Source organism: Paroedura picta, chromosome 5, assembly GCF_049243985.1.
Source record: "Paroedura picta isolate Pp20150507F chromosome 5, Ppicta_v3.0, whole genome shotgun sequence".
In the NCBI taxonomy this organism is placed as follows: Eukaryota; Metazoa; Chordata; class Lepidosauria; order Squamata; family Gekkonidae; genus Paroedura; species Paroedura picta.
The window spans coordinates 82,133,771-82,146,116 of record NC_135373.1 but is presented as its reverse complement, the minus strand read 5'-3'; the positions used below and the strand labels follow the sequence as shown (position 1 = coordinate 82,146,116).

Below are 12,346 nucleotides of genomic sequence, written 5' to 3'. Positions count from 1 at the left end.
TGTGCATAAATTCTACCTCATAGAGAAAAGAACATTGAAGATGAGCTGGAACAACACCGAGAAGCATGTCAGGAACAATAACTAGCTAGCATGAAGAAAAGCTATCTTTCTGAACCCTTAGGCTTGTCAAATATGAAGGGATGGTAGGGTAAGATTTTATTTGGCAGCTGCCAAGTACAAAATACTTGAACTGAGTAAGCTTGGGAAATCAGTAGGATTTGTGATATACAGAATTTGCCAATTTCACAAGCTGGATTATAGAGCAGAACACATACTGCTTTAGCAGTGAAACAGTATATGATACTAAAAGAACAACAACAGGAGACAACTCACATCCCATTCAGGTGGAGCACAGTGTCTTAGCCTCCAATTCAAACCTTTCATCTGCCATTAACTTACTCTGGCAGAAATCCCACTTACCCCCAGTGACCCCTTTCCCTCACAAAATGGGCATAATAATGTCCTGTCTTACAGAGTTGTTGTAAGAATTGCAAGATAGTATGAAGGGCTTCAGACATCTGAAATTAGACTAATGTCTAATATTATTCTCAGAGCCTCTCAGCCATCACAGTGTAAGCTTTGGTAAGCACTCTTGCATTCTGTACTAAGCAGATTTAATACAGCTGAAGAGGCAATATACTGGTAGTGGGACACAACTGCCCTAAGTTATGTAATGTTCAATGTAAACTGCCCAGAGCTGCAAAGAAATGGGTGGTATAGAAATACAAATAAATAAATAAATAAATAAATAAATAAATAAATAAATAAATAAATAAATGCTGCTGTCACTGCATAATGTCATCCTAAAAGCCATAAGTGTCTTTGTGATCAGAATATCACTTCCAATTTAGTATTATATAGAGCTTGAATTAATGTTATATTTTAAAAAGCTATTCTCCATTCCAGAATACGCAACTTCATTGAATAGTTAGGTATATACAGAAGAAGAAAGAAGTGGTGAGGGAGCTGCCTATATAATGATTACAAATATAGATACTACATTCCTATTGCATTACATACATTACTCAAATTCATCAAGCGTTATGACTAGATTTAAAAGCTTATTCACATTTATTTATATAAGATAAGGCAAAAATATTTTTGTATGCCTAGAAACATAAACAGTTGCTGAACTTTGTTAAAAACACTAAGTCAAGTGATACTTCAGGCTTGAGAACAAAAACATACTCAACACCAAACACCTTCTTCATCCCAATCTATTACCCAACACTGAGTGGCACGTTTTATTTTGGCTCTGTAATCTCATAATTGACAGCAATTTGACAGGAATGTGCTTGTCGTTCACAATGCACAGGGGAAAAATATAGGTAGATAAAATAATGAGAGAACAGGCAATGTTGGGTTTCATCACACTATATTTAGTTTTGGCCTTCACATTGTTAACAACATGGTCAAGAAAAGAGCAAAGATAAACTGCAAAAGATGGTGCAGAATCATGAAGTAACACACAAAATGCAAATTGCTTTGTATTTGCTTGTCCCTAAGTGCAGACACCATGCTTAAAAATGTATTTGGCTAAAAGGGACTCCCTGCTGTTAAAAGCTGTATAGGAAGAGGGGTCAAACCCAAAGTCTGTTTTTGCTATTCAAACAGATTTCCAAACAAATCTCCCTAACAAGTCAATTTATATTTTTTGAAAGGTAATTTTAGCCAAATTTCTTTTCAGAAAAAAGAAGCCAGGCTATACCTAAGTGACAGATGAGCAATAAGCAGGCCTTCCTGATGTGCAAACTGCACAAAAGCCTTGGAAAGACAGAGCATTACCTAAGGAAATCTCAGAAGAATCTGAATATTCATCCCAGCCAGAGTGAAAATAGCACAAACATTGATTTTAGGAAGAGTAGCTCATTTGCCTGGATTGGTTGTTTTTCCTTAAAGAAAGTAAGAGAGCTTAATATTATCTGCTGAAGCAAATAAGTCTCCACTTCTAGATACAGCCTGCTGCATCATTTAATTGCCAGTTCCAGCTCACTATATTGATCCCCTACTGTGCAAGAAAGCCTTTGTGTTGGAGTCCCTTGATGTGAATGGCCTTTATTGACGTTAGATGATGCTCTGCCCAGTTCAGGAACTCTGATACTATCCTGTGGTGACTGAAGTTTTTTGTTCATCTGTATGCAAAACAATCAGATGTCAGATCACTACCAAGCACTAGTCACTTGTTTTCCCCTCCCCCACTCCAATGAGGTAACATCTTCTTTGCTATCAAATCTGCTCTTATTTGTTTGTTTTGGCTACTCACATTGGTCCATTGTAAGTGAGTCTGCCAACAAGGCCTGGAGCCAATGATCTCAAGTAAAACAGCTTGCTTGTTAGTGCCATGTGCAACCCTAACCAAACAACGATAAATGTAAATTAGCCATGCAGTGAAGACAGTCATCTAAGGACTGAAATTGGAGATTTCCACCAAGCACAAAGTCCTGATGCCTAGATTACTAAATGTCAACAGCACCATGAAGACATTTTCGTTATTCATGTAGTTTCAACAGTGTACATCCCACTTTACAGAGTACAAAATTAATGGCCTAAGGGATTTATAACATAAAATTTGTTAGAAAGGAAACAATAAAAGAAGAGAAGGGAAGAATGAATGTTTATTCCAGTTACACACGTTTCTTTTAGGAGTCTGTATGTCAAAGGCTTCCTGAAGAACACAGATTTGGAGGAAGTGACACAGATGGAATCACATACATGTTTCTGGGAAGCAGTTCTAGGAATCAGGAAAGCAAGGGAGAAAGGGAACTGTAATTTCAGTATCTCTTTATCCCTCAGATAACAGAGATCAGGAACCAGAGAAAAAAGGTCAATGGTTGGGAGCAGTTGAAAAGTGATGTACTGGATTATGACAGGAAAAAGGGGAGGGCAAGGCCATGGAGAACTTTGAAGGCAAGGAGTCTGTGCTATATTCAGGAACAGACCAAAAGGCAATTGAAGAAGGGCACAGGTAAGTGATTAACAACTATCCACTGTTCAAGACTGATGTATCACAAAGCTTTTATTGCATAAAAGAGGGGCACAAAGCAAGAAATAAGGAAGGAGCTAAGGTGCAATAATGGAACAGACATGAGACTGCTGCAATATAGACATAGATGGTTAAATCTTTGTCGTGTCCTTCATTTTTGCAACTTCCCCCCAAGAAACCACCCCAAATTCTATCCCTGCCCATGTCATTTGACCTTAGGCTAAAAAGTTCTTTGCAACATTTCCTGCAACTTGTTCTCATGATGCACTTAAATTTGAATGATTCAAGTGATGGTCCAATGGCACCTTTAAGACCATCAAAGATTTATTCAAGGCATGAGTTTTCGTGTGTGCATACACATGAAAACTCATGCCTTGAATAAATCTTAATTGATCTTAAAGATGCCATTGGACTCAAATTTTAAAACTGAACGAACACTGATTTTAGCTCCCTGATGATTTAAGAGCTTGGCCACAATCCTTCCACAAAATCCTTCCCATTCTCCACATTCCCAAAGTATTTCATACCTTTAAAATGCTGATGCTGAATGTAATGGGTGCAGCATGGACAGAATATTATTTGAGAGGCTGCATTGCAGAGGGTGATCCAGGAAGATACCACCTTTTGCACCAGAAATATTTATTGCATCAGCAAAAGCACAGCTAATGGAATTTTAAAGAGCACCACCTGAATATATATTTTATTCATTTCATCACTGATAGCTAATACATACCTTCTAGATGAACAGTGGCCTTTAAAAGTGATAGACTGTTTTTCTGGAACTTGGAACATATGGAGGTTATAGAACATATCTCTCCCCTTCAACTTCCTGTTCCCCAGACACAGAGTGCCCCACGGAGAGGGATGCAGTAACAAAACAGGATCTATATGCATTTATGTGGGGCCTTGCTCCATTCAAAGACTCAACAGATGTACGTCTGCATGGATTGAACCCCACTTCTGGCATTATATAAAAAAGGGGGGGAGCAAAAAAAAGAGGTGGTGTTACTACCCTTGCTGCATCCCACTCTTTCTGAACGTCCCTGATTGCCATTTCCCTCTAGAAAGCCTATAAACAAAATATACTGACTAGAATTCTATTAACTGTGATGTAAACTATATTTCCTGATCAGCAGTCTCATGACTCGTCAAAAGCTGATACTGGTGATCAAGCAAACCTCATGGTCTGCTCTTGGGACTCACCTGAGCAGGGACAGCCAGACAGGGGAGGCCAAGGAGAAGCCAGACGGATAGTCTAAGGTGAGGGGTGATGGTCGATTCAGACGATCTATGATTTTCTGTTGTATGGATTCCAGTGTATGTGTGATTATCTGCTTTAATTGCTTATCACTGTCTTTTGTACTTTGTAATGGCCTATGGCTTACAAAAAACTTAGTGAGATAGACTGTATGTTGGAGGGAGGGGGGAAGTTTGCTAAAAGAAAATGTAATTCAGTACAAAATTTTGAGAGATTCCATCGGCACAGATGAGAGGTGGGGCAATTTCACTGCCTTATTGTGCCCACTCTCTTGCCCCAGTCTTCCCACAAGACTCACCCCACATCAGGTATGACATGTCTGCATCCACAAGAACCCTATTGCTCATAATTTGTCTGATCCAGCCTGTTATTTTGCCCATAGGATCATTTAGAGTTATTTTAAAATATGTTACTGTAAATTCAGAGGCATTTGCTTCTCTTCTGCTTTGCATGGAGTTAAACTGGAAGACACATACATTCACAAGACACTTGAATAACTACTAAGTAAATACAGATGGGGTGGTATATACCAAAGTATTTACCCCACTACAACTGATTATTGTCCTTAATTTAATGTAAAATATTTTAATGTACAATTTATCTATAAGCAAAAATGTAAATGTTCTAACTTGATATATACACACTGCTCTGTCTACTCAAGTCACTTTCAGCCTCACAGCCCCAAAGACTTTTTAATATGTCCTCACTATGAACTGCAGAAAACTTTAAGTCCACAATCAACAAAGCCCTTGATTATGCAAGTCCACTGAAAACAAGCAGGTCTTAGATGGAATTACTGAATTGTTTTGAGCTCATTTTCAGTTCACCGGATAGCATATGGATAAGACTAGCACCTAAAAATCTGAAGCTGGCAGCTCATGCTCACATTGATTATTTCCAATTACTTTCCTATCCTTACAGCACTAGTTTGCAAGATATACGCAAAATGCTGCATTCAGTGTCATTCATTGCCTAGCCCCTGGATTCATTCATATGAATAAGGAGCTAAGGATCAAAGAGCCAGCTGAAGCGTGAAAAGAAGAGGGTATAATTCAGGCTGGCATAAAGGAAAGAGCCCATCCAACAATACTGAAGGAGAAGTTTTGGCAATGTGTAAGAGCAGTCTGGTGATTCGAGGCATCCATGCTTTCCTTTTGAGAGTAAAAAATAGTCTGCTGACCTATAACCTCAGAGCTGGAAGAAAGGGATCTGTTTTAAAGTCATCACCTTTGCAGGAGAGATCTTTTCATAGTACTCACAATGCAGTCCTATGACATTTCCTTTTGTGAGAAAATGAGACAAGACAGTACCTGGCACTAGTTGGACTTAATATTCTTTGGCAGGTTTAGTCCCACATGCCTGACTGGCAAGAATGGATGCCTATCTCATCATCCCTATGATAGCCTCACCTGACAGCTTCATCAAAGATCCAGTAAGACTGCCAAATGTATGTTTGAAAATCAAACAGTCAATTTGCCTATGTTGTCTTGATTCTCCTCTTATGTACATATTTAGTATGTTGCACCCCAATTTTTCATAATTAGTATTTTTATAATATAACATAAGTACCAATGGGTCATGTAGAGAAAACTGATTTTAGCACTGTGATAACATGAGCAGTATTGCAAGTGAGTCCCAAGGAAGCAAATATTATCAGAAAAAAAGACTTAGATATTGTAAAAGTAACGTGAGGTCAGAGAAAATCAATGTGTTTTTACTTCTCTGAGTAACTTTGTCAAGTGTCACTCTGCATGCTGAAACTTCCCTTTCATCTACTGATGCGGCCTTTTTCATACTTTAATGCCATTAGAACACACAAACAAAAAGCATATCTCATGTAAAGAAAACCCACAAAACAGGTCCATGGAACAAACTTCTCATCTAAGGCAAAAGGTCCTCAGGCAGCAAAACCCCCTGCTAAAAAGGAAACCAATGTATGTCACTGAATGTAGCTGAGATGTGTGCTCAAGCAGGTTCTCTAGATCTCTGATCTCTAGAACAGAAAAGGTCTAGTATAAAAAAAGATTACTTTAATACTTTATGTAGTAGCTGCAGAGCTTATATGACTCTGCCTGCTTGCTCCTTCCCTCCCATGTACGAGGCCACAACAAATTCAATCCTCTTTCTTCTACTCTAAATCCTTCAAACAGGTCTTTTAGATCCAGAACTTTGTAATGCTTTATGTCATCTACTCTAACTGCTTCAAGATACTCTTTTCTTAACTGCATGACTCCCTTTGCATATTCCTTGCTCCTAGAGATGTGAAAGCCTAGGAAAATAAAAAAGGACTCTTGAGCATTTCTCCCCAATTTTCCCAATGGAAAAGTTAGATATTTGGGGAAGCATTTTCTTTTTTGAATGAATGAAATGTTTTCCAAGGCAAGCTACATCATCATCATTATATTGATGATGATAATGATGATAATAACGATAATGATGATGATGATGATAATAATAATAATACTGCACTCCCAATATGGCTCAGCGTTAGATAATTTTAATTCCTATGTACACTGTAGACATATACAACATATTTTCAAGAATATGGCTTGAATCCAGACTAATGTTTTCCACAGATGTAGCATTTCTTGCAGAGGAACTGGATTTCCTTGCACCCAAAGAAACACTAGTCTGGATTCAAGCTTCTGTCTGCTCTTGACATCTACATAATTCTGGCAACGATTAACACTGTAACATGTTTGATGATAATACATTACTACATTGAAAACACTGAACTGTTTAATAAAGTTTTACTCCATATTCTAATATTTTGGTAGTATTTCTGAACAGGATTTGTTTTCTATGTTTATTCCCTTTATCTCTCAGGTGACAAAAATTAAGTTACATGTGCTAATCCAACATGGTCATATTTGTAATATTTCTTATGGTTTTAAATTTCGTAAGTATGCCAAACACTACAATTCTATATTCTAACTATATTAACAGTGCAATCATAAAGATTGTGAATGATACATTGTATTTTGTTAAATCAGTAAAGTAAGTTTCGATGTAACTACATATCCATTTCCAGTTTTTTCATGGCTTCTAACTTTTCATATGTTATATCTCTACTTGTGTCATCTTTTCAATGCGACAAGCTTTTGAGCCAACAGTAATAATTACCTAGGGTCAAAGTAGAAGCCTTTGCTACAGAGGACCCTCTTCCTTCAATTAAGAGTGGTCAAGGTGGCTACCATAAAGAAAATGTTGGGGGCAGAAGTGTCACTGAACTGATCACTCATAAGAATCAGTGTTCTTCAACATGCAAAAAGAAGAATCCATCATCCTTTGAAAGACAGCAAAGTTTAGTCATAGCTACTCTCCAATTCTCCAGTACCTGTAGAAAATCACAAAATATTACTTATACTTCTGGTAGGCATGCTTTATGGGTTGTTAGGGAGGACTTCTCTCCAAATCAAAAATACTGTCTTTTTGATGGAAAAATTTGATTGTCATCCCACATTTCCATCTTATATATGTAGCAGAAACAAACGAATGTGGCTGTCTTAAACACATATAATTTGACTGGAATGCCATTCAATTGCTTCCCAAGGTGACATGCCAATCATGTCTCAGTGACATGTTAATTTTTTCCCTCTTAGTTTCATGTGATTTACCTTGTTTTACAACCTAAAGAGTCAAGTAATTTGTTAACCATGGGAAGATTATAAAAGAACTATCAAGATTAAGAGGTCATGGCACTAAAGTGTTTAAAAATTTATATACTACCATAAATTCTACAATGCTACCCCAATGTAAAACCGCCTGGCCATATTTATCAAAACCAGGAATGTGTTCATTCATTGATGGCAAAGAGATAACACTGGTCTAGTGGACTACAAACTTACATTATTAAACAAAGCATTAAAATTTCTAATTAATATTTTTTGTAAGGCCTTGAAGGAAGAGTGCGTCTCACGGCGCTTAACACCCACTCAGGGCAGCTGTCCCGCCCCCGAATGCCTACTCCCCCATCCGGCTTGCCTGTCTGTCTAGTGGCCAGCCAATCACCTTCTGTCCCCCACCCCTGACCACCCCCTTCTCCTTCCACTTCCTTCTGATGCTCAGAGGCTGCAGATCCCTGCTGCCCCTGACAGTGAGTTCCATAACAGCTGCCTGCTGCCTTTCCAGGTCCTGGGGGGGGGGGGGGTAGGCCATCTGTAGAGTTCTTCCACTTCACTCCTCCCCCAATCTAGCGCCTGTTGTATTCCTGAATGCAAAGGGCTTGGTCTCAAGTTTACACTATAACTTATGAAGTCATGGAGAAAATACAAGACCTACTTGAATGAAGTTATGTTTGTTTGTTTGTTTATTTATTATATTTCTATACCGCCCTCCCCGGAGGCTCATAGAACTATGCATTAATTTTGAGGTCACTTGGCAATATTGCACAAAGCCTCCTTTAAGCATTTAGAATAAAATCAGCTCATCCTCATGCTGCTATACTTCTAGGCAATTAGAAGAATTCAAATATTATCTCAAATATTCCAAAGAGATCTGGATGCCTGACACACAGCTTTGCATATACAGCCAGCAGAGATGCTGTCTCTCTGAGCTAATATTAGGCCTTGTTGTCAGCAATACAACACAGCTATACTGACCCAAAGTACCTACTAACTTTCAAATATATTACTGGAAAAGCAAACAGTTTGAGGAAGAGGATTTTAAGAATGAATTCTTTTGTAGCACTTCAAATCTGTAAAAATAAAAATTGTGCCCTGCCTTTCTGCCCATATAAGGGCTACCAAGTCTGCTAACAAATGAAAAACTACAAAATAAAATCATATATTTTAAATAAACAAAAACCACATAATTATTATTATCATTATTATTATTATATAATATAATGATATATTATTATTATTATTATTATTATTATTATTATTATTATTATTATTATTATTATTATTATTATATAATGAGGTAAAGGTAAAGGTATCCCCTGTGCAAGCACTGGGTCATGGCTGACCCTTGGGGTGACACCCTCTAGCGTTTTCATGGCAGACTCAATACGGGGTGATTTGCCAGTACCTTCCCTAGTCATTACCGTTTACCCCCCAGCAAGCTGGGTACTCATTTTACCGACCTCAGAAGGATGGAAGGCTGAGTCAACCTTGAGCAGGCTGCTGGGACTGAACTCCCAGCCTCATGGGCAGAGCTTTCAGACTGCATGTCTGCTGCCTTACCACTCTGCGCCACAAGTGGCTCTATATAATAATGATTATAAAATACAAAAATAATGATTAAAATATTAGGCATGAAGGAGCCAAACTAAACAAAGAAGTCTTCACGTACTGATGGAAGATAGCAACAGGGGACACAGGGTTTTTCTGGGAAGAAAACTACAGAGTTTTGGCACTACAACTAAGAAGGCCCTCTACTGGGTCGCCATATACCTCCAAAGATGACCATGTGGCTGGGTAGGTTCATAAAGGAGTAGGTGGTCCTTCAAGTATATTGGCCCCAAACCTTATAGACCTTGAATTGTGTCTGGAAACAGAGTGGGATCCAGTGTATATGGGCCATGACTCAACTAATAAACTCAGTATTCTGACTGTAGCATTCTGTACTTAGTTTCCAAACACTTCTCAAAGGGAGCCTCATACACAGTGAACTGCAGTCACCTAATCTAGATGCAACCAGAATATGTGCCACACTAGCCAGATCTTTTCTGTCTAGGAAAGACTGCAACCAGCTAACCAGTCAAAACTGGTAAAAGGCTCTTTTGGCCACAGCCACAAACTATGCAGAAGGAGGCATGGGTCCAAAAGCATACATAGACTATAAGACTGTTCTTTTAAGGGGAGTGCAACCCCATCCAGAATGGTCGACACCCTACATCCTAGATCAGACCTTCTATTTTGTGAATTAATAAACTGAAGCTTAATCCCAACATCAACTCCCAAATTGCGTAGGCATGGGTTCCAAGGTTTCTACAGCCTCCATGGGATCTGTCTGAAGAGTGAGAACAGAGTATTGTCTGCATACTGGTGACAACTCTGTCCAAGCCTCCCAATTATGGTTGTGTGCTTCGGCCACCAAAGAGTCGTTCGAGCCCAAAGCAGCCAGCACCGCAGCGCAAGGTGGAAGGGTGGCACAGGCACTGGTGCGCCACTTGGCACACACATGCAGGCGCCAACTGTCCAGGAGAAAGACAGCTGTATTCCTTTGGTCATTTACCAGGGCAAGCAAAGCCGTTTCAGTCCTATAACCGAATTGTTAAAGATCTTACGAAACTCCAAGGGTGATAACATAAAGAATTAGCAATATAAAATATCAGAGAGCCAATTGTAACAGGAAATCTAGAACCACCATCAAAATGTAACATCTTATCAAGGGAACTTAAAATTTAATTTATCTTTTCAGAAAGATGGTTGGGTAAACTTAATGAAAATACTCTTGAGCTTCACTTGTGACTTATTTGAAATAATCTTGTTCTCCTGGAGTAAATAATTATCACACCAAAGTTATGTTTTTTTCCCCAAAACTTACAGTTGCCTACTGACTTAGCCTTACTTCATAACTCTTTAATGGCTTCTGTAAAATATCTAGGTTTTGATGTATCCCCAGGGGAAGAAGGCCCTTGAGTTTTGGGCAGTCTTCAAGCTCATTTGAATTTGGCACACACAAGTTGCTGCGCAGGACTTCTTGACAGTAAATCTTGGATTAAAATAGTAGTTTGCTACTTACAGCTCAAGCTATTCAGGACTTCATCACAGACTCAACAAAATAAAATATGTCCAAAAGAGTACAGGAAAGTTATGCAGGAGGCAGAGTACTCCATTCTCTGAACTGCTCTCAAAGATAATCCCATTTAGGGAGCATGAGAAAACACAAACTTTGGTGTTATGAAAGCTTGAATAATTAATTTAGACTCTGAAACTGATATGCAGAACTGCGAAACAACATAATTGTATCCTTTCTAGACAGAGCACTATTTTAAAAAGCACCACAAGCCCACAATACTGAAGTTATATGAGATTGGATTTCTGATTCCCCCTCCAAGTTTAGAAGATCATGACTCCAGTCTTGCCCTCACTGGCAGTCTTCAAGCAAAGGTTGGATACACACTTTTCTTGGATGCTTTAGGATGCTTAGGGCTGATCCTGCGTTGAGCAGGGGGTTGGACTAGATGGCCTGTATGGCCCCTTCCAACTCTATGATTCTATGTCTGGATTCAGTTTCTCAGACAGGAAGTTACTTAAATACTGAATTAGGGTAGGTCAACTAGAAACTGCACAGCCACTCAAAGGTAACAGCAAGAACCCGAAGAAAGCGACATCAGCAGCAGGCAAGCAAACAGGCACTTAAATCCCACAATAGGTCAAAAGCAGAATTACTTCATAGATGGCAACTAACAAAGACTGCTAGTTTGAAAAGTTAGTGCCACTAAATTAGGCTAACCTAAGTACAATACAGCAGTCACACAGCAAAGTCTATTTCCAAGCAATGAATTAATCTAGGAACTTAAATTTGTGTATCAGAAATGTCATAAAGCACTAGAGGTCTTTCTAATTTTCCTTAGACTGCGTCTTAAAGGTCCACTGACAGTATAACATGTTTCATTCTTCATTTTATTTTATTCTTCTCTCTTATTTGCCCTGTTTTGGTGTCAATTCCTCAATGGGGGAACACCTCTAACCAAGTCTATAATTAGCATAGTACTGGCTATTCCACTCTTTCCAGTGCTTACTTTCCCCTGAGTTGTGGCCCTACCCGGCCGGGCTGCTGCAGAGGAGTTCTGGCCGGCCAAGGGAGGGGAGGGGCGCTCCTCCTGACCGGCGAGCTCGTTTTTGGGTGCCAGGGAGCGATCCTGGCCGGAGCCCGGGAAGCGGAAGAGGCCTATCGCAGCCTGCAGAGCGGCCGCCCAGCTTCCCGCTGGGGCGGAGAATGGAAACAGTGAGCCGCTTCGATCCAGCCGGACTAGGCGGGGCTGCGGCTCCCCACAGAAGAGGCCGCTGCCGCTGGAGGCCAGCCGCCTGGCCGGCGAGAACTTTCTCCCTCCTGGCCCCACCTCTCCCCGCCCGGGCGAGTCCCAAGTGCGGCGGCTGAGGGGCTCCAACTTTCCCTTCCCGCTCCAACTTCTCCCCGGGAGGCGGCCGCGG

General features: G+C 39.7%; 1 protein-coding gene across 2 annotated transcripts in view; it reads right to left on the bottom strand.

Moving 5' to 3' along the window:
- Positions 1–12,346, bottom strand: part of RAP1B (RAP1B, member of RAS oncogene family) — a 35,198-nt gene that overhangs the window by 22,348 nt on the left and 504 nt on the right. The window lies entirely within an intron of this gene.